General features: G+C 46.1%; 1 protein-coding gene across 1 annotated transcript in view; it reads left to right on the forward strand.

Moving 5' to 3' along the window:
• Nucleotides 1-910: 910 nt before the first annotated feature.
• The window catches only part of LOC122941556 (core histone macro-H2A.2), a 47478-nt gene continuing 26641 nt past the window's right edge, over nucleotides 911-21747 (forward strand). Inside the window, exon 1 of the mRNA XM_044298882.1 lies at nucleotides 911-1195. The gene's annotated coding sequence lies outside the window, so the exon portion shown is untranslated. The remainder of the gene's footprint in view (nucleotides 1196-21747) is intronic.

Consider the following 21747-nt stretch of genomic DNA (forward strand, 5'->3'; position numbering starts at 1 on the left):
ATTAAAAATAAAGAGTGGGCCATTATAATAATAATAAAGAGGGGGCCATTATATTAATAATAAAGTGGGGGCCATTACATTAAAAATAAAGAGTGGGCCATTATAATAATAATAAAGAGGGGGTCATTATATTAATAATAAAGTGGGGGCCATTACATTAAAAATAAAGAGTGGGCCATTATAATAATAATAAAGAGGGGGCCATTATATTAATAATAAAGTGGGGGCCATTACATTAAAAATAAAGAGTGGGCCATTATAATAATAATAAAGAGGGGGCCATTACAGTAATAACAAAGAGGGGGCCTAAGGCTTTTTAAAAGTTGAGTGGTATGTGTGTAGTGTATATAAAGTGTATTTGTGTGTAGTGTATATATGGTGTATGTAAATATGTCGTGACTGTGTTGCATATATATGGTGTATGTAAATATGTGTCATGACTCGTGACGCGCTGCGTATCCACCGCTGAGTAGGGAACCTGTTGTTAAAAATTTGAATCCCACCCCTGGGTATATCTGTCACTGCAGGCGGCCAGCGGGGGAGAGACAGCTACAAGTCCGCTTATCAGCACAGCAGGCCCCACACCGCGAGAGGAGTGCACGGAACCTGGAGCGCAGCCGCCCCCAACACATTCCCGACAGCACGGGCTGGTGGGAGAGAGGGGCGGCTACAACAAGTCCGCTTATCAGCAGGCCCCACACCGCGAGAGGACGGAGGAGTGCACGGAACCTGGAGCGCAGCCGCAGCCGCCGCCCCCAACACATTCCAGACAGCACGGGCTGAGGGGGCGGAGGGAGGGGCGGCTACAAGTCCGCTTATCAGCAGCAGGCCGCACACCGCGAGAGGAGAGGACGGAGGAGTGCACGGAACCTGGAGCGCAGCCGCCGCCCCCAACACATTCCAGACAGCACGGGCCGGAGACTCCGCCCCCCGGAGGCCGTGGATTTGAATATGCCCCATTGCCCGTTGCGCCGCCCCTCGCCCCGCCCACATCCCTTCTCTCCGCGTCCCACCTCCTGGTTTTACTATCAGCCCTAAGAGCTTCCATTTACACACTGGTGGGGGGGGAGGGAAAACAAGAAAATAATACAAAAGGCCACAAAAGACAAAACAATAACAATAGGAAGACTAAAGAGAAGAGCGAGCGGCAGCCTGGCATCTCCTGGAGGGCGCACACGGGCGGCAGTGCAGACAGGTAAGCCTGCTTTACACAGCGCTTTCAATGAATGGCTGCGGAAAAATAGCAGGCGCTTAAAGGGGACGCGCCCCGCTGTAGCCCGGCTGCCATCCGACGTGACCCTGCACGGAGGGGAGGAGACCCCGCGGTGTGTATGTACACGTACATGGATGTGCCACATGTTAACCCCTTAGTCTCTACATGCATTGTCAGCCACTTCCTGGGCCTGCCTCAGCGGCCAGGATTTGGGCTGGAATGTTACCATTTCAGTTTAGTTTTTTAAACTTTAGGCCTTTTTTGAATGTAATTCTAGGTGTCAGTGAGCCTGCATTGTGTGTCTGTAACGTCCTCCCGCCTGTGCTGACAATGACCCTGCCAGGCCTTCATGTCCCTCTGTTTTGGAAGACTATAGCCTCTGACTTGTTTCTTTGCATTGTGTGACATTTTGTGTACTTGGTGGAGACGAGGCGGCGGAGGCTCACCCTGGGGGGGGAGAGGTGGGGGCTTCCTCCGCCTTTTACCTATACCAGGTGTGGATTTACTATTCTAGTCTGGGTTTGCAGGCTTTGGTGCCGGAGGTTTTGTCACTAGGCCTCTTAAAGGGACAGAGCGTTCACTTGGTCAGGCGGGCATTGTGTGCGTTCGGGTTTCTGACATGTCCATTCATTCTGTACTTCTTACGCCACTTTACCCCAAGGATTTCTCTGGATGATTTACTTACGGATTTAATAAATCCATTTCTATAGTGTCTAATCACCGACACTTGAAATGTCTTGAGAATTTCTCCTGAGTACATAAGAGTGTGACTGATTGATGTAGCAGGGAGGCCAAGAACATGACTCCATGAATGACTTATCTACTGTCTCATCTGGAAATTTTTCATCTATTCTTTCATTGCTGTTTTTCCTTGATATAATGTGTAAAATAATTTTATTTCTGTCAAGTTTTTTATATTTTTGTTGCTGGCTGGTATAAACGTATCTACCGCTGCAGTATGTAAATAGGAAAAGTAAAGCTATTATAATACAAATCAATCAGTGTTCAAGGAAAATTTTGATCAGTCAGGTAAGTCAACAGATTTCAGCTACTCCTAGTTGGATAAATTGGTATGAGCTATGGCCAATAGCAGACTTCTGTCTGACTAAAACGCCAAAACTACATGTGTGTGCCATGATCGGCCACATCCAGTTATCATTTACCATTTTGCTTAAAAAGCAGGAAGTTCAAAGAAAATAAAAAATTGTCATACTGGTTGGCCAGTTCAGTCTGGCATGTTGCTGAGTGATCATTCATACAAAAGATAATTGTCTAATGTGTATGGCCAGCAGGTTTTCCAGGATTAGGGCTCATGTACATGTCCGCATCCAAGGCGATCGGATGCTGACCCATTCACTTCAATGGGACTGCAAAAGATGCGGACAGCACTTCATGTGCTGTTCCACATCAGTTGATCCGTACTGTGGCCCCGTTTTGTGGACAAGAATAGGCATTTCTATTATGGGCGGCCTGTTCTGTTTTGCAAATTGCGTAACGCACACAGGTGACATACATTTTTTGCATCGAGGATTCGTTTGTGTCACGTGACCACGGAGCAGGAGTGAAGCGCTTGCTATTACTCCCGCGGGCCCACAATGCACTTAGAATACTCACCTTTCCAGCAGTGGGCCTCCGGAGACTCCACAGCACGTCCATGGTCCTGCGCTGCACTGACGTGCGCACGCCATGACCTGACGCGCTGTGTGACATCAGGCCCAGAGTAACGCGGAACGATGGAGTGTCAGCGGTGCCCCTGCTGGAAAGGTAATTTGGTGACACCGAGGCGCGACTATGGCTGGGTGCACGGAGTGTACAGCGTCATAGCAACCAATGACGCTGTGCACTTCGGGTGTAAGGGGGACCCGAGACTATGGCACTGGGGTGGGGGAGTGGAGCGGAAGGCACTGGGGTGGGGGAGTGGAGCGGAAGGCACTGGGGTGGGGGAGAGCTGATGCACTTGGGCTGATCGCACAGGGGGGAACGAAGGGTGTTGGGGACTGATGGCAAGGGGTATGATGATTTTCTATAAAGGAAAACAGTCTGATTATTGATTATTAGAGTACTCGATTAATCATAAAAATAACTGGTAGAATATTCGATTACTAAAATAATCGTTTGCTGCAGGCCTAAAATGAGGGCTTGCAAGTGCCCAGGGGCGGTGTTCGGGCTGTAAGTGACCAGGCTGGCCTGTCTTCTTCTCACATAACTCCTCCCCGGCCTGTTGCTTGGCCCGCCCTTTAAGCCCCTTCTATCATAGATGCAGGTAGCAGTGTAATTGTGCCTTATGTGTCGTGCGACTTATTGTCGTTGTGTAGCCCTAGCCTAAAGCTGACCTTCAGCGTGAAGAAAAATGGCTGGGTTGTTATGGAAACCTGGAGTAAAACTGTGTGTATGTGTAGACTAAGGGCCTGCAAGCTTCTACTGGCTGATAAGGCACATGTGACCGTGTGTATGGCAGTTGGGATATGAGTGAAAGACTTTCAGGCTTCTATTGGCTAATGCAGGTAATTTTGGGGGAATATCTCAGGAACGGTACGTGCTAGAGAGCTGAGACCCGGTCTAAAACCTTCCCGGACACCTGATGTAACTGTGTGGAAAATTTGGTGAAGATCGCTCCAGTCGTTTGGTCGCGCATAAAGAACAGACAGACAGACGTCGGGATAGACAGACAGAAACTCATTTTTATAATATATATATTCAATAGCCCCCCAGTTGCCTCCCCCCCATCTCTAGTGCCGACATAAACAAAGTAAGAAAATACTCTCCTCATTCACTTACATGCGATGGAACACTCGCCTATCTAAATGGCCGTTACAATGGGGTCCGGTTGGCCAAAAATAGGACTTCCTTTATTTTTTGATGGCTGCTATTCACTGGTTGAACAAATGGCTATGTGAATACCTCCGTTGACTTCAATTGGTTCTAAAGATGGTCATGTGACAGCTGTTACAAAAACAGCTAGCACACAGCCATTTTTCAAGTTCATGTTAATGTAGCCTTACTTTTTTTTTTTTTTTTTTTTTTTTTTTTCTTTTTTACTATATATACTCATTCACATGACTGTATGACTGGTTCGGCATCCGTTCCGCAATTTTGCGGACCCTTTCATTTCAATGGAGCCGCAAAAGATTCGGACAGCACACAGTGTGCTGTCAGCATCTGTTGTTCCATTCCGTGGCCCTGAAAAAAATATAGAGCATGTCTTATTGTTTTCCGCAATGCGCACATGAATAGACTTTTCTATACTGTGCCGCTCATTCCGCAAATTGTGAAATGCACATGGGCAGCATCTGTGTTTTGCAGGTTTGCAATTTGCAGACCGCAAAACATGGCGCGGTCGTGTGAATGTACCATAAATCTGATAATCTGCAATATATACATAAGCTAAGCAAATTTAAGGCAAAAAATGACATTTCCTCATTTCCCTAGTTCTGTTCTGGCCCTTTGCTGATGTGCAGTTCCAGAGCTGCGGGGGCGTGTAACAACAATCTCTGACGTTCTCTTCATAAATATTTGCAGGTGTCAACAAAGACTTTCTTTTCCCTCCTCCTGCTCTGCAAAAGGAATCAATACAATTGCTGCCCTGTCTGCAGTCTGACTGCTGGGATACTCATGTTGTACGTGTGGGGCTACAAGTCCCAGCTATACAGTACAATGATATTGCTGATACACACAGGGATCCCCTTCCCCCCTTTGTTCTTGTGCAATGCTCTGCAGACAGCAGTTAAGTAGAGGAGAGAACTCCTCCAGTCTGTCAGCTCTGTGTTAGCAGGGTGAAGTGGGAGGCAAGATCCTGTGCACACCATTTGTTTCTTCATTGCCAGGAGAAGCGGAAACCCTGCAGCTGCTCAGCACCTAAGACAGAGCCTCCAACCCTAAGTCTGTGCTGCTTATGGTAGAAGGGGTAAACTCTGCTGAAGAATCCAGTGTGAGGGGAGCCACAGGGCAGACAGATCAGGCAGTGCAGGGGGTGTGATTTGTCACTCCATCCAGCACAGCCTTCATAGTGACCTTCCATGCACAGAGGACGACCTGCTCCTCCTCCTCCTCCCTCAGGCTTGTGCATGAAATTTCATCAGAGCAGGTTATGTGACACTCATCTAAGAGAACTACTGTAGATGAAGCGAATTGAAAACCCCTTACATTTACTTATTTAGAAACATACAAAGAACAAACTAATAACTTGGACAACACTTTTAAGCTGGATTTAGACAGCCCAATATTCAGGCTGATTATCGGGAAAGAAGTCTCATTCCTGATAATCTTCCCGTGTAAAGGTGCCGCAGATAACGCTCGTTAATTGGTTGAAATTATCGTACGTGCGGACACCTCAGTCATCGCTAATGGGCAGCAGATCGTGCTGTGTAAACAGCACTCTACTACCCAGGAACAATGATTTTGTATGTGGAGGAGCACAGTCCTCATACTGTGGAGGTGATCGCTGCATGTAAATGCAGCGCTTCACCTCCACTTCACGAGCAGCCGACCGCCGGGAAGGAACGCTTCCTTCCCAACAATCTGCTGCTCATCTGATGTGCCTAAGTGCACCGACGGTGTGATCTACAACACCGGTGTGAGATTACAGGACCAGATGAGTTGCCTGGCCATGTCACTGAGCAGAGGAGCTCTGGTGTTCCAAGGACCTCCCTTATAGATTAATAAAAAGATAAAATACTCCAAGACAGATCTGCGTATTTGAGGTATGATTTTTACTCAACCCTACTAGGCGGTATGCCTGGTTGTTACTGCTGACAGAGGCTCGTTAAATTGTGTTTTATCGTTTTATTTCAATAGACAATATTTTTGTGGGGTAACGACTTTATCTAGCAGTGTAAGGCCTTGTTCTGTTGTGGAACTTTGTACTTTTTGCATTGCATTTACTTCCTGTTTTATTATCCTCCTACAGGTTGTTATGGGAGTATCTCAGATACTTACCGTATTTACTTTACAGTTTGTCATGTTTATTCAATAGTTTATTCATTTTCTTTAATGTGTTTATTTCTTTTATTGTGATGTTATTTTGCATCTGTCATTTAAATTTTTGTCCTATACGGGACTTAATCTTTTTTTTTTTCTCGAAAAGGGATTTCCATCTTGGCAATTCCAGTTGGTAACATGGGGGTACATTTATCTATAATATACTGGCATATCGCTACCTGTTAAGCCAGTATGATAGGGAGAAAGTGGTTAACCAAATATAAATGGGCCCCTCCTATAGATCATACTTGCCCCACTCCGGCACCTGTGTCACTCCGGATCCCTGCACAGCCCCGCTGCATCTCCCCGTTGCATGGATCAAAACATCCGCGCCAATATCGGGCCACGACAGTGACCAGCCTCCCAGCATCATGGGTGACTTTCATATATTGTATAACCTGTATGCAGCTTCCTACATTTCTGTGTGTTCACTTTCTCGCTCCATTGTGTCTTTTCCTGGAGTGATTCGTTAATTGCATATCTCTCCCCTGGTGGCATCCGGACACTGGGGTGGAGATATTTCTGCAGCTTCCCCCTCTCCCTGCTTAGTATCTACACTTTCATTCTAGTGAGTATGGATGTTTCTGAACATTCACAGAAAGTCTGCAGACAGGAAAGATTTCTGGAATGTGAGGAAGATGCAACTTTTCCCTGCTACAAAGTTTCTTGTAAGGAGTCCTATAGGCCATGTAATGCCAACGACTGGTTTATGTAGAATAGGTAAACTTAAGAGGGCACAGATCTTAACTATACACATGCTTCTACATGGTAGATCCCGTGAGGCACGGCTAGTTGGTTGCTGCATCCAAACCCAATTCGTTTAAAGAGTTTGTTAATAATGTGGGCTCCGTCCTACTGTGAAATGTATGTCCTCCACGGAGGTCTTTCCAAAGTTTCAGCAAATATCGCAAGACTTACTCCATCCCGTCTCTATCACACGTCAGTTCATTTTATTCTCATAATTACTGTATCAAAATAGTAAGCCAAACTCTGTTACCCGCCTCTTTACTGAAGCAGCGGTCAGCTTTGTATTTTTGATACAGTAGTCTCGCAATATTTGGAGAAACTTCGGAGAGTTCTCCGCGGAGGACATACATTTTACAGTAGGTTTTTTTTTTTGCTGAACTCTGATGGCCAGCCATTAAAGGGATCTAGGTTTCATTAGCCTTTGTTGATGCTGTATTGGGAGTTTTGCATTAATTAAGGAAGAGCTCTGACTGTACTGTAATAACTACAGTTAGGAACCAGTAACTTCTATGTAGGTTTCATTGGAAGCGGTTCATCTTGGTTTTAAAGGGGTTGTCATATTAAAGCAATTCATCCTTCAGTCACAGGATAAGGGTCCATTCACACGTCCGTTGTTTCTTTCCTGATCTGTTCCGTTTTTTGTGGAACAGATCTGGACCCATTCATTTTCATTGTGCTGTCCGATTTTTATTTTTATTTTTTTATTTATTTATTTTTTCAGGGCCCATTGAAAATGAATGGGTCCAGATCTGTTCCGCAAAAAAAAAACGGAACAGATCAGGAAAGAAACAACGGATGTGTAAATGGACCCTAAGGGATGTGTCTGATCGGAGGGGGGCTGACTGTAGGGGCCAGTGTTCACATATTTGAATGGAGAGGCAGACATGCATGCATGTCCACTGCTCTATGTAAATCTATGGAACTGCTGGAGATAGCAGAGTACAAGCACGGGTATGTCCGCTATTTCATTATGTGATCATCTGGGCCTCGCCGATCAGACACGTATCCCCTATTCTGTGGACAGGTGATAAGTTGTTGGGACAACCCCCTTAATACAATTTTTGACAACTGTATTTTTACTGTAGAATTTAGGCTATTATAGGAGTCAGCTTTGTATTTTTAGTAGTGTAGCAATAAAACATTTCATAGACTTAGATCAATGGGAAACAACCAAAAAGTTAGCAGTCAGCGTGAAATGTCAAGGTAATTGGCTATCTGGCTGTCTGCTTTGCTTTAAAGGGAAGGTCAAGGGGTGGACTTGGAAGCCCCATGTTGTATGCTAGTCCAGACTGAAGAAAGGTAGGGCCACACAAGTAATAAGGTCAAGTAGATGGGACCAGCAGTACCGTAGTGCAGCACAAAATTCCACCCCAGCAGAACCAAAAACCACCGTTCAGCACAACATACTGCTGCTCCCGCCGGATTAGTCATCTGTAAACACCATCCTCAGCATAAGTACCTGATGCACCTAGCAGTAAATGAATGCTGACAGCATCCGATTGTTATGTACCTGGCCGGTGGCATGAGAGGGGCTTGGGCGGTCCCCTGGTCATCAGCCCACAAGGAAATTTCCTCGTAGGGTCTATGGCCAGTCCTCCCTCCCCTTGGAATGTCTCGTGTATTTAGTCTGTCACCTCCATATGGCCATATACAGTGCTTACATGGCTCTATAGCACACCCATACAGGATTGTAATGGTACCTTTGTCTTTAGACTTGCACCAGCAGGAAAAACTAAGTTTAATTCATATGCAAATGAGCACTCGCAAGTGCCCAGTGGCGGCGTTCAGTGTGTGGGTGCCCAGGCTGCTCTGCCTTCTTTTCACTTTACTCCTCCCCAGCCTCTGCCTTTGCCCGCCCTCCAAGTCTCTTGCCTCATCGATGGGTCCGGACTTGGAGGGCGGGCAAAGGCAGAGACTGGGGAGGAGTAAAGTGAAAAGGCAGAGCAGCCTGGGCACCTACACACTGAACGCCGCCCCTGGGCACCTACACACTGAACGCCGCCCCTGGGCACCTACACACTGAACGCCGCCCCTGGGCACCTACACACTGAACGCCGCCCCTGGGCACCTACACACTGAACGCCGCCCCTGGGCACCTACACACTGAACGCCGCCCCTGGGCACTTGCGAGTGCTCATTTGCATAAGAATTAAACTTAGTTTTTCCTGCTGGTGCAAGTCTAAAGACAAAGGTACCATTACAATCCTGTGTAGGTGTGCTACAGAGCCATGTAAGCACTGTATATGGCCATATAGAGGTGACAGACTCCCTTTTAATTTTAGTTTCACTAATTAGGTGTAAGTCTGTAGAAACTTAATGGGGGGCTGGTCATTTTATGAATTCACCTGTCATGTATTGAAAGGTGCATGTTCTTTATAGTACCTAAAATTAATAGAAGTCAAATGCCAGATAAATATAATATATTATTATGGTTCCCAGGGACCAAGAAGTGGCAGAGTAGATGCGTTCAGGGTTTTATTTGTGTGTATAGTTTTGCTGTGTTGCCACATCTTTGTTTCAGACAGCGCAGTAAAATTGTTATCAACTTGCTTGTCCTCTAATAATTATGGGAATCTACTGACCCTGTCCCAATCCATACAGCTCGGCTAATAAGCAATCTTTGTGTCTGTTGTAGTGGACAGTATGAAAACTGGAATATTTAAAAATATACATTTTATGTGGTGGTGCATCTGTGACCCATGCCCACCACTGCCCCACTTCCCTGAGCGGGGACAGGCACTGCATCACTTGCATTCCATGTGGTCTCCTCTGCTGCAGTCTGCACTTCTTGCCGAGGGCTTTCAGCTCTGCCTCTAAGGGCTCTTTCACACTTGCGTTGTTCTTTTCCGGCATAGAGTTCCGTCGTCGGGGCTCTATGCCGGAAGAATCCTGATCAGGATTATCCCCATGCATTCTGAATGGAGAGAAATCCATTCAGGATGTCTTTAGTTCAGGACCGGAACGTTTTTTGGCCGGAGAAAATACCGCAGCATGCTGCGCTTTTTGCTCCGGCCAAAAATCCTGAAGACTTGCCGCAAGGCCGGATCCGGAATTAATGCCCATTGAAAGGCATTAATCCAGATCCGGCCTTAAGCTAAACGTCATTTCGGCGCATTACCGGATCCGACCTTTAGCTTTTTCTGAATGGTTACCATGGCTGCCAGGACGCTAAAGTCCTGTTTGCCATGGTAAAGTGTAGTGGGGAGCGGGGGAGCAGTATACTTACCGTCCGTGCGGCTCCCGTTGTGTACTCCACTTGCCGGAAGTGCCCGCCGGATCCGTAACACCGCAAGTGAACTTAAAGCATTTGAAGACTGATCCGTCTTCAAAATGCTTTCAGTGTTACTATGGCAGACAGGACGCTATTAAAGTCCTGGTTGCCATAGTAGTAGTGGGGAGCGGGGGAGCAGTATACTTACCGCCCGTGCGGCTCCCGGGGCGCTTCAGAGTGACGTCAGGGCGCCCCACGCGCATGGATGACGTGATCCATGCGCATGGGGCGCTCTGACGTCATTCTGGAGAGCCCCAGGAGCCGCACGGGCGGTAAATATACTGCTCCCCCGCTCCCCACTACTACTATGGCAACCAGGACTTTAATAGCGTCCTGTCTGCCATAGTAACACTGAAAGCATTTTGAAGACGGATCAGTCTTCAAATGCTTTCAGTTCACTTGCGGTGTTACGGATCCGGCGGGCACTTCCGGCAAGTGGAGTACACAACGGATCCGGACAACAGCAAGTGTGAAAGAGCCCTAAAGTGCGCACAGCCTCTCCAGCTCTGGAAGATCCAGCGTATGCCCTAGTCTTCCCCCCAACTAATGGCAGATCAGATCTGAGTAGGTAAAGTACCTTCCCTTTAGGTCATCTAGCAATCTAGTATCAAAAGAATGTTTGCAGTTCTGTTTGGCTGCCTGTCTACCAACCTCTGCCTGTCTACCGATTTGTGACTGTCCGCTGCCTGACCTTAGCCTGTTTACTGTATTGACCCTTTGCTACCTGCCCTGACCTTGGACTAGTTCATGGATTTGCACTTGCTCTACCTGCCCTGACCTCGGCCTGTTTCCTGACTACGAGTGTTGCCTGACTTCTATGTGCTTTGGATTGGTGTCACTGACTCCACTGGGTCAGCTGCCAACTACACCAGGACTATTCCAAGAGGTAGTGGTCTGATGGCTCCCCTGCAGCGAATGCCAGATCCCTGTATAGGGGTTAAAGGGTGAATACCAGGGGACTGCTAGGATAACGCCCTTAGTTTCAGCCCAAAGTCAAACTGGTTGGTTGGCACAGTGGTTCCACACCCCTGCCTGTAACATGTGGAACATAATAAGTTATTTTCTGATCATACATTCTGTTTCAAGTCAATTTGAAATGAGTACAGCTCAGTAGAAAAGCAATATATTGTTACATTTTTTTTGTTAATATTAACTCTCTTTAATTACCGAACCATTTAAGGCTCTAATCATACAGATGTGAACACAGCCCATTGCAGATAAATCTACATATTTGCGCTTTGTGTCTGTAAATATAAAGAAACTATAAAGTCAGAAGCTTTTTGCATCTTTTCAACTGCAAGCAACAAGAAAATGGTTTGATTTTAAAGGAACCTCCTTCACTATAGCATCGCAAGTGGTTGGTGTTCCTTGGAGAGTTCTTATTTTGCAAGTGTCTTAGAGACTGTTGATTAAGCTATTATTGTTACTGAATTACTGTCATCTTCAGTCTCTGATCGGTCTGAAAGAAAATTCTTTTTTTTTTTTTTTCTTTTCTGCAGAATGCTTATATGTTCTGTTTAGGGCTCAAACGATTACTCGATTAAATTGATTATTAGACACACAAAAAATCCTCTGCAAATTTTTTGCATCGAAGATTCGTTTGTGTCATGTGACAACGGAGCGGGAGTAAAGCGCTTGCTATTACTCACCACTCCGTGCTCACCCGCCGGCCCGTACCGGCCTCCACTGTATCCTGACACATCGTCGGGTCATAGTGCGTGCTTACGTGCACCATGACCCGACTCTGTCTGATGTCAGGACAGCTTGCGGAGAAGAAGATGGAGGTGCTGTGGAGCGGCGCCCCTACAGGAGAGGTAAGTATTTTATTTCACTGGCGCTGGGGACATGGCTAGGAGGGGAGCTGGTGGCACTGGGGGCGGGCAAGCTGGTGGCACTGGGGGACAGCTGATGGGGCACGGGGGTCTGATGAGGTTTTATAAAGAAAAACGTACTTAGTTTTTTTGTTTTGATCAATAGAATACTCTATTACAAAAATAGTTGATAGCTGCAGCCCTAGTTCTGTTAAATGCTTTCCTGCATAATGATTATAAAATGCTCTTGAACCATAAGGTACAAGCATTGTTGTGATGTCTGTAGTAGTCAGAAATGTATGTTTAAGAGGACCTGTGTCCTTTTCTGACTCGTATTCTCCATGAAATAATGCTGGAGAATCTTACCTTATCACTCTGTGCCATTCCTCTGTTATTCCTTCTGAATATTTATGGATAAACGGAAAACTGGGTGTAACCATTTTCCTTGTCAATGGGGATACTGACAGCACTAATTGGACATGTCAGGCTGTGTCAGACCCCTCCAGCTGGTAACACCCAGTTGTCGTTTTATTCACTAGTAGAAATAACACAGGTACAGCACAGATCTAATAAAAGATGTGCCAAGATACGTGACCGGTACTTTTTAATCTTGAATGTTTCTTGGTATTACTGCCCCCTCCCTTCATAATTTGTTAGTTATTCCTGTTAGGGCTGATTCACATGATTGTGCTCGAGCCAGGAAAAACAATCCATGTGTCGGCCAACTAATGGCTCCCCTGCATCATAGTCCTTTATCGCAGGTTTATTGTACTGCACTCACATGACGAGCTATAACATACAGCTAACATCCTGCAGTAATGGTTGGTATTGGAGAGAACTGGGATCCTGGCCTTCTAACCAATGCATCATTCCAACGCATTATTTTTTATTTTATTTTTTTTACAAAAAAATCTGCAGTAAAATTCCCAGGAGAGAAGAAAATAAAAGTAAGAATTAAAAATAATGTAAAAGTTTTGTGATAGTTTGTGATCACACCCTGTATATGTATTTTAACAAGGGTCAGCCGGCACTCCGTTTGTAGGCGTGGTGCACGAGTCCAGGGCCGAAGTCCAGGTACAAGCAAAGGAAAAGACCGGCACTCACTTTTTCTTCAAAAGTTTTTCTCTTTATTCGCCACACATCAAATGTTAGTGACGCGCGTTTCGGCTCTGCTGCGAGCCTTTCTCAAACCAATGACATATTATGCCATTGGTTTGAGAAAGGCTCGCAGCAGAGCCGAAACGCGCGTCACTAACATTTGATGTGTGGCGAATAAAGAGAAAAACTTTTGAAGAAAAAGTGAGTGCCGGTCTTTTCCTTTGCTTGTACCCTGTATATGTATATCATATTAATGAAACGCTTCAGTATACCACTGAAAAATACAATTTACCCTGCAAAAATCGAGATCTCGTACAGCTATGTCAGCAGTAAAGAAACGTTATGGTTCTTGGAATGCATCATGTTACAAACTGGTCCATCAGTATGACCCTTACAAGTGAGGTCCTGAGCAAGGGGCCGGCTTTGTCTTCATGAGATCATCTTCATTTCAATGAGACGGCTCCTTCCTGTTCGTGTATATTCAGTCACTTGTCCAATTGAAGTGAATGGGACGGCCTAGTTGTAATTACACCTGCTCACTGCAGTTGAAGATAGGTCATCAAGATAAAACAACCCTTCAAGGCTACATACACATTTGCAGCAGAAGCTCAGTTTGGGGCCTCTGTAGCGGAGAGAAAAGTCCTGCATGCAGGACTTTTTTCTCCACAAAAAAAAAAAAAAAAAGTTCTCCCGAACAGACAGAAACCAAAAGGAACCCATTATAGTCAGTGGGATCTGTTAGGCTCCATTCCTGTCAGTTATGTGCCAAACCTGGCACTTCTGTTATTTGTGTTCCTCTGCTCGTTCTAGGAAAATAAATAGCGCTGATGTGAAAGAGCCCTTAAAGGGTTTCTACCATCAGAATTTCTGTTATGTAGCTGACTGAGATTAGCGATGTGCTAATGTCAGCACTACATAACAGTGTGTTTTTTACATTTGTGCCTGCAGCCGTTCTGCTAAAATACCCACTTTTACAATATGCTAATGAACCTTTAGGTGCTATGTGGGCGTAGATTCAGCACCTAGAGGCTCGAAAAACTAACCTTTTATCCCGCCAAGGTCCTCCATTCTGCCCGCCCTGCTCTTGATTGATGTCCAAGTTCCATGCATCATTGAGGAAATCCTGCGCCGTTCACTTTTTGTATTCGGCGCAGTGAGTGAAGGCTGCGCTCCTGGTGCCGGCTTCCTCACTGCGCCTGCACCGACTACGTCACAGTGAGGAAGTCTGCACTAGGAGCGCAGCCTTCACTCGCTGCGCCCGCGCCAAATACAGAAGTGAAGGTGCGGGATTTCCTCAACGATGCATGGAACTTGGACATCAATCAAGAGGAGCACATCGCTAATGTCAGTCAGCTACATAACAGAAATTCTGATGGTAGAAACCCTTTAATACCAAATTGTGCAAACACTTTCATCAGATATTTGCTATGTAACTAAAGGTACATATCGTAATATTCAAGGGTACATTGTAAGGGTACGACCACATGGGCAGCCGGCTGGAGTTAAGAACCGCAGCTGCCTTTTATTTAACTAATGAAGACCGCACTGTATAGCCTCTTCAATACCGCGCAGCCATTAACAATGATGACTGGGTATACAGTGTGGTCTTCAATAGTTAAATAAAAGGCAGCTTCGGCGTAATTGACTGCGCCATTCTCGGCCGCACCCTGAACAGCTCACGACGGTGCCATATGGTCATTCTGTAAAGGTCTTCAAACACCTTCAATAGCTGTTGGCCAGATGCTCTTTTGTCTGACAGTGCTCTCCCTGCTCCCCCATACATGTTTGGTTTGACTGGAGAGAGGAGAAAGCTGCTGTGAGACACATCTGGTGGCAGCTTTTCTCCCGAGAGAACAAAAGGATCGCATGTTGAAATTCAATGCACCTGGTCCTTCTTTCCCTATACATCATCTCTGATGGCAAGTAGGAAGCTCCTCATACGCATTACGCTGGGTTCACACCTGAGCGTTCGCGATGGAGCGCACTGTATGCGCGATTGTACCGGCGTTTGCAATCGCGCATACAGAGACAAGCGAACGCCCATTGTCGCGCGTTCCCGAAAGTCTATGTACGGGAACGCGCGACAAGACGCTCATGTACTTCTTGGGGCGTCGGGCGTTTTACAGCGCGATCGTACGCGCTGTAAAACGCCCAGGTGAGAACCATGCCGATAGGGAAGCATTGGTTTCTCCTTGTTGAGCGTTTTACAGCGTGTAGGAACGCGCTGTAAAACACTCAGGTGTGAACCCAGCCTTAGGGTGCATTCATGTCTTCTGTGTGCTTTCTGCATCCGTAAATTCCGCAAAAGATAGAACCTGTCCTATTCTTGGGCGTACATGCAGACCATAGACCGATTGAATACGGATGCAACACGGATGTCATCTGTATTTTGTAGTCCACAAAATACATTGGCTTGTGTGAATGCAGCCTTAGATTATTGGCTGGTTGCATCCAGTTCAGCCAACAAGGTGTCTAGGGGTCTTGAAGGGATTCTCCAGAAATTATTTTAAATGGCTCCAAGCAACCTGCCCTTAGGGTCCATTCACACGTCTGTAGTGTATTGCGGATCCGCAATACACCCGGCCGGCACCTCCATTGAACTGCCTATTCTTGTCCGCAATTGCGAACAAGAATAGGACATATTCTATTTTTTTCTGGAGCCATGGACCGGAAATTCGGGCGGCGCGACAAGAAATGCGGATGCATCCATTCCTGCCCTATAGAGAATGAATGGGTCCGCAACCGTTCCGCAATTTGCAGATCTGGTGCGGACACATTCACGGACGTGTGAATGTACCCTAATGTGAGCAGTACTGGTTGCCCCACTTGCATAGCTGTCTGGGAGGGTGAGGGGACAGGGCCTCACTACATTCTGGCACTGGCCCATGCTACATATTGGTGAGTTTTTCTTGTAGGCAAGATCACATCATTACCATCTATTTTAGAGCAGTGTAATTTGTAGTGAGGTCCCGACCCCCCCCCCCCCCCCCCCCATAGGCAGCTCTGCAAGTGAAGGCAACCAGTCCTGCTCACATTCTAGGACAGGCTGCTTGCAGCCATTTTAAATAATTCTCAGAGAACCCCTTTAAAAACTAGGTCAAATCATTTTGGTTTCTCCTAAGCAGTGAATAGAATATGTTAATTGTAAGATTGGTATAATTATTTCATCACATTTATACAAAACACCCTCATCCTACCTTACCTGTATTTCGGAATCATTCTAGTAAGTAGGCCATCATTCTATAAGGACTTGTAGGTACTTGAATTGGGGTGATAAAGAACTTCACTATACTACACTGGTGTGTCCTAAGCCCCGAGCATTGGACTTATAAGGAAATTTTGGCTCGTTACAGTTTTGTTTGTTACCCAAGTTGAACCGCACCCACATCCTGAGCTCCTGCACCCTGTGCATTGGGCAACTGTAGAGGAAGCCTCTCGTATATAACGTTTTCCTTTACTGCACATTATGCTTCTCACTTTCACTTCACGTTGCCCAAATATAACTCTTGGTCCTTAGTCACTTAGTTACAAATGCAGAGCATTTGATGGGACGTTTCTTACATGTCCATACCATCTTATCTGAACATGTAATAGTAGATTTAGAAGCTGTTTCTATAATTCCCATGGACATTGCTAGAACGTGTAGGCATTCCCCACACCTATGAATCTGTATGTTTGAGGATCAGTTCACACCTGTCGGGGTACGACCACAAGGCACAGTCATGTCTTGGCTGTACAGGCCGCAGTGGCCCCTAATTGAACTAATAAACTGTTTAGTCAGTCTGCATTGTTAATGGCCGTGCAGCACTCACAATACCCAGTGGCGATTAAAGGGGTTTTCTGAGATCTTTATCCTGATGACCTACTGCTTGATAGGTCATCAGTATCTGATCAGTGGGGATCCAACACCCAGGACCCCCGCCAATCAGCTGTTTGAGAAGGCACTGGCACTCTGTAGCACCATGGCCTTCCTGCAGCTTACCAAGCACAGCGCCGTACATTGTATAGTGGTTGCGGTTCGTATCACAGCTCGACCCCATTCACTTCTATGGGGCTGAGCTGTACTTAGGGCCTAGTGACTACAAACAAAAGAACTAGGGATTATTTTGGATTACTGTGGTACTATACACTATACATGAAAAATGGAAGCTCTTTACGCACATTTTTTTATCAAATGCGTGTCGTGCCCATATACCGCCGTCTAGGTGACTTCTGCAGATGGGTACCTAATACTAACAGAACTGCCTCTCCTGAGCCTAACCTAAGCCTACAATGTTCAGGGCAGTGTAGGAACAGTTATATTTATACTCTGCTCAGAAGCCCTGGGCAGATAGGTGGGGAGTGCTCAATCTAAAGGCGGCAGCTTGCCCTCTTGCAGTGTGTTTGGAGTTCCACAGTAATCCAAAAATAATCCCTAGTTCTTTTGTTTGCATGTATAACAGTGTGCTGCCATACGTATCGTTGGCTGTCTGCATGTTAGCTTTATGAATGTGCACCTGTGACATTGGATGTGCTAGTCTAAATTCTCTTGCAGTTGGCCATGTGACCAATGAACGTGTTATCACTCTGCCTAGAGAAACATGGAGAAGGCCGCGGTGCTACTGCGAGCGCTGCCGCCTTCCCGAACAGCGGATCAGCAGGGGTCCCGAGTGTCAAACACCCAGCGATCAGGACAGGTCATCAATATTTACGTCTCGGAAAATCACTTTAACAATGAGGACTGACTAAACAGTGTGGTCCTAGACCATGGCCGTGCCGCGTGGTTGGACCCTCATAAACCGTCTGCAATTCTTTTTCATTGGACTCTGTTTTTGCCACGTCACCTGTGTTACCAGTTCCAACATGTCTGGAATATGCTACCCACCCTTATCACTTGATAATTTAGCGTATGTTAACATGTGAAATTATTATCCACAATCCGCATGTTATTGATTTCAACTAGAAATCAACACTGTAGTGCATACAAAGTTAATATTTAATGCGGTTGAATAAAATACATAAGTCCATCAAGTTCAACCAAGGGATAGGTGAGGAGGTAAGTTTTAGAAAAAGGGGAGCGAGACCCAGATTTCTACACTTTTTTTAAAATAATTAATGTCTTTTACTTTTACAGTTCTTACAGTAAAGAAGAATTGACTCTTCTGGAGACTGAACATTTTCTTCTCCAGTCGGAGGCAGTGCCCCCTTGTCTTTTGAGGAGATTTTACATGGAACAGATCTTCATAATATTTTTTTGTATGGCCCATTTTTAGATTTAAATAGGTTAATCATGTTGCCCCCTTAGACGTCTCTTCTCAGCATTAAATACATGTCATTGTTTTAATATTTCCTCCTAACTTGAGACCCCTCCATGCCCCTTATCAGTTTAGTCGCTCTCCTCTGTACTTTCTCCAGCTGCAGTGCGTCCTTTCTATGGACTGGTGCCCAGAACTGAACTTCGTATTCCAGATGAGGCCGCACCAGCGCTTTGTAAAGTGGTAATATTACATCTCTGCCCCGCGAGTCCATGCCTCGTTTAATACATTACAGTAACCTGTTGTCCTTATAAGCAACTGTTTGACATTGCATGCAATTATTTAATCCATGAACTACAAGTACACCCAATTCCTTCTCTTTAAGTGACTTCCAGGCAAAGAAGAAAAAGAAGGCTCAAAGCAGTGCTGCAAGGGCTGAAGAGTTTTCAGAAAATACTTTTATTAAGTGCACGGACAATGTGTTTCGGGGTTGTGCCAGCCCCTTCATTATGTAAGTAACACCATGATGGTGTTAAGTGATGAAGGGGGTTGGTACAACCCCAAAACGCATTGTCTGTGCACTTAATAAAAGTATTTTCTGAAAAGTCCTGGAAGATCTTCATCCCTTGCAGCACTGCTTTGAGCCTTCTTTGTCTTCACTACGTGGTATCTGTGTCAAGCTCCTGTGTAGTACATTACTACTGGAGAGGCCGTGAGCACTGCTATTTAATTCTCTTCGTATTCTCTTAATTCGCCGTTGTACGTTCATGAGTACTCCCTTGTCTTTTGGGGCACATCATTTGCTGTTTTAGTCTTGCACATTGTCTGGCTCTCCTCCCCCACTCAGGTTTTGCTGGTGTCATCTGCAAAAATGGATATGGTGCTATTAATCCCGTCCTCTATAATTAATAAATAAATTAAATAGAGGGCCTGGCACTGAACCTTGGGGTTCACCACTTATAACCCAGGACCATTCTAAATAGGAATCATTGACCAAAACTGTCTGTTCATGGTCCCTCAGCCAGTTTTCAATCCAATTACAAAATAGACTTTCTAAGCCTATAGACCTTATTTTACCTATAAATCTGAGGGACAGTATGAAAATCCTTTGCAAGATCCTAGAACGCTACACCCACAGCCACCCCTCTGTCCAGGCATCTATAAACCTCATAAAAACAAATCAGGTTAGTCTGACAACTCCTGTCCTGGGTAAACCCATGCTGGTTATCACTTATGATATAATCAATAGTCTCTCAAGAGTCCAATGTTATTATTTTTTTTTCTGCTGCAAATTTGAAATGTGTCCCTAAAAAAAAAAGACATGCCAGTTCTTGCATTGGAAACTTGCTTGGTAACCACACACAGATTAGCTAAATCTGTTTCCACTGCATCTGCACACGTCCAACTTCAAATCTGTGGCAGAAAACTGAGTGAGGCACAGTCACAAGTCCACAGTTAGTATTAGGTATATCCAACATAGGGAACCCCTTGGTAAAAAGGCATAAAGGGACTTTTCATTACATGGCAGTGCCCATGTCCAGGTGCCGGGTAGGGAATGGCAACTTGGCTTTACTGAAGTAAATAGGGCCAAGTTGTAATACCTACAAAGAACTGCAGTGCTCCACAGAGTTCCTCAGACTCTTTTAGCAGCTCATGCCTTTGGGATCCTGGCAGTCAGACACCAGTGATCAGCAAATAACGACATTGTGCTAGATGAGGCTACTTTCACACTAGCGTTCGGGCGGATCCGTTCTGAACTGATCCGCTCATAATAATGCAGACGGAGGCTCCGTTCAGAACGGATCCGTCTGCATTATTTTTAGCATAGAACAGCTAAGTGTGAAAATAGCCTAGTACGGATCCGTCCAGACTTTCAATGTAAAGTCAATGGAGGACGGATCCGCTTGAAGATTGAGCCACATTGTGGCATCTTCAAACGGATCCGTCCCCATTGACTTACATTGAAAGTCTGGACGGATCCGCACGCCTCCGAACGGCCAGGCGGACACCCGAACGCTGCAAGCAGCGTTCAGCTGTCCGCCTGTCCGTGCGGAGGCGAGCGGAGCGGAGGCTGAACGCCGCCAGACTGATGCAGTCTGAGCGGATCCGCCTCCATTCAGACTGCATCAGGGCTGGACGGCTGCGTTCGGGTCCGCTCGTGAGCTCCTTCAAACGGAGCTCACGAGCGGACCAGCGAACGCTAGTGTGAAAGCAGCCTTAATTGGCACCTGTCAAAATCATGGGTCCTATGTCTCAGACATCGTACAATATTGTTATATAAATATGTGGTTATGTTAGAAGGAATTTGTCAGCACATATCTCAGTATTGAAGAGTTCTGCTGATTCAAATGATTCTGCCCCCATCCAGATCTGTGGCTCTGTTGCAGAGAAATTCCGTCCATTCTGATATGCAAACTAACTCTTTGGTGCAATGAGGGCGGCACCCTTGCACCTCGTCGCACCAAAAGCTCTGCCCTGTATTGTGGATAGCACTGCCCCCGGATATGAGTGACAAGGCCAGGCTGGTGATGAGGCTTACTGACATAACTGCCTCTTGCACTGACGGGCCGGTTGTCTTCCTTCCCAGCACCTGGGCACTAGGTGTGCGGCGGGAAATCCTCACTGGTCATCATTGCTGACTCCAGTGTTCAGCTGAAGGATTCAGTCCGAAGCCTCTGTTTTATATCTCTGCAATGAACGGGCTGTCGTAGCTGACAGCATCATTCACAAAGCCTGTGCTGGGCTCTGTAAAGGGGCACTGTGGATGGCACATGGGCACGGGGGGCATTGTGGATGTTACGGGGGCACTGTGGAGGGCACATGGGAGGTGCTGTGGATGTCGCTGTAGATGACAGGTAGGCGCTGTCACTGGGCGGGGGGGGGGGGGGTGGATATCACTATGGGGGCGTAAAGGAATCCATGTCACTGTCCATGTGTCGGCCAAATTTTTCAGGCCGACCGCGGTTTCCCTGACACGCACTGCCTGTATGTAATGTATGATACAATCAGTCTTTACCTGACCGCAGGGCGACTGTCATGTACTCACCTCATCATGTATACAGACCCCCACGATCAGATAGAGACTGGCTACATTAATGTCATACAGTCAGTTCAGGACAGGAGAGTCACAGTCTGCCTGGAAGATGTGGCCTGTACACGGACAGTGTTCCCCAGGCTGATCATGGTCATATACGTATCACATGTGTATCACACATGATAGGCCAAGATAAACCCTTCAGCAGGCAGGACCAAAAAGAGAGCATCCAAAAAAGATCCCAGGTTCTAGCCCCTAAGGGGGGAAATGGTTATTAAAGGGATTCTGTCACCAAGTTTTGGGCTATAGAGATGCGGACATGCACAGCTAGATCGCCGCTAGCATGTCCGCAATATACCTGT

The sequence above is a fragment of the Bufo gargarizans genome, chromosome 6, assembly GCF_014858855.1.
Source record: "Bufo gargarizans isolate SCDJY-AF-19 chromosome 6, ASM1485885v1, whole genome shotgun sequence".
In the NCBI taxonomy this organism is placed as follows: domain Eukaryota; kingdom Metazoa; phylum Chordata; class Amphibia; order Anura; family Bufonidae; genus Bufo; species Bufo gargarizans.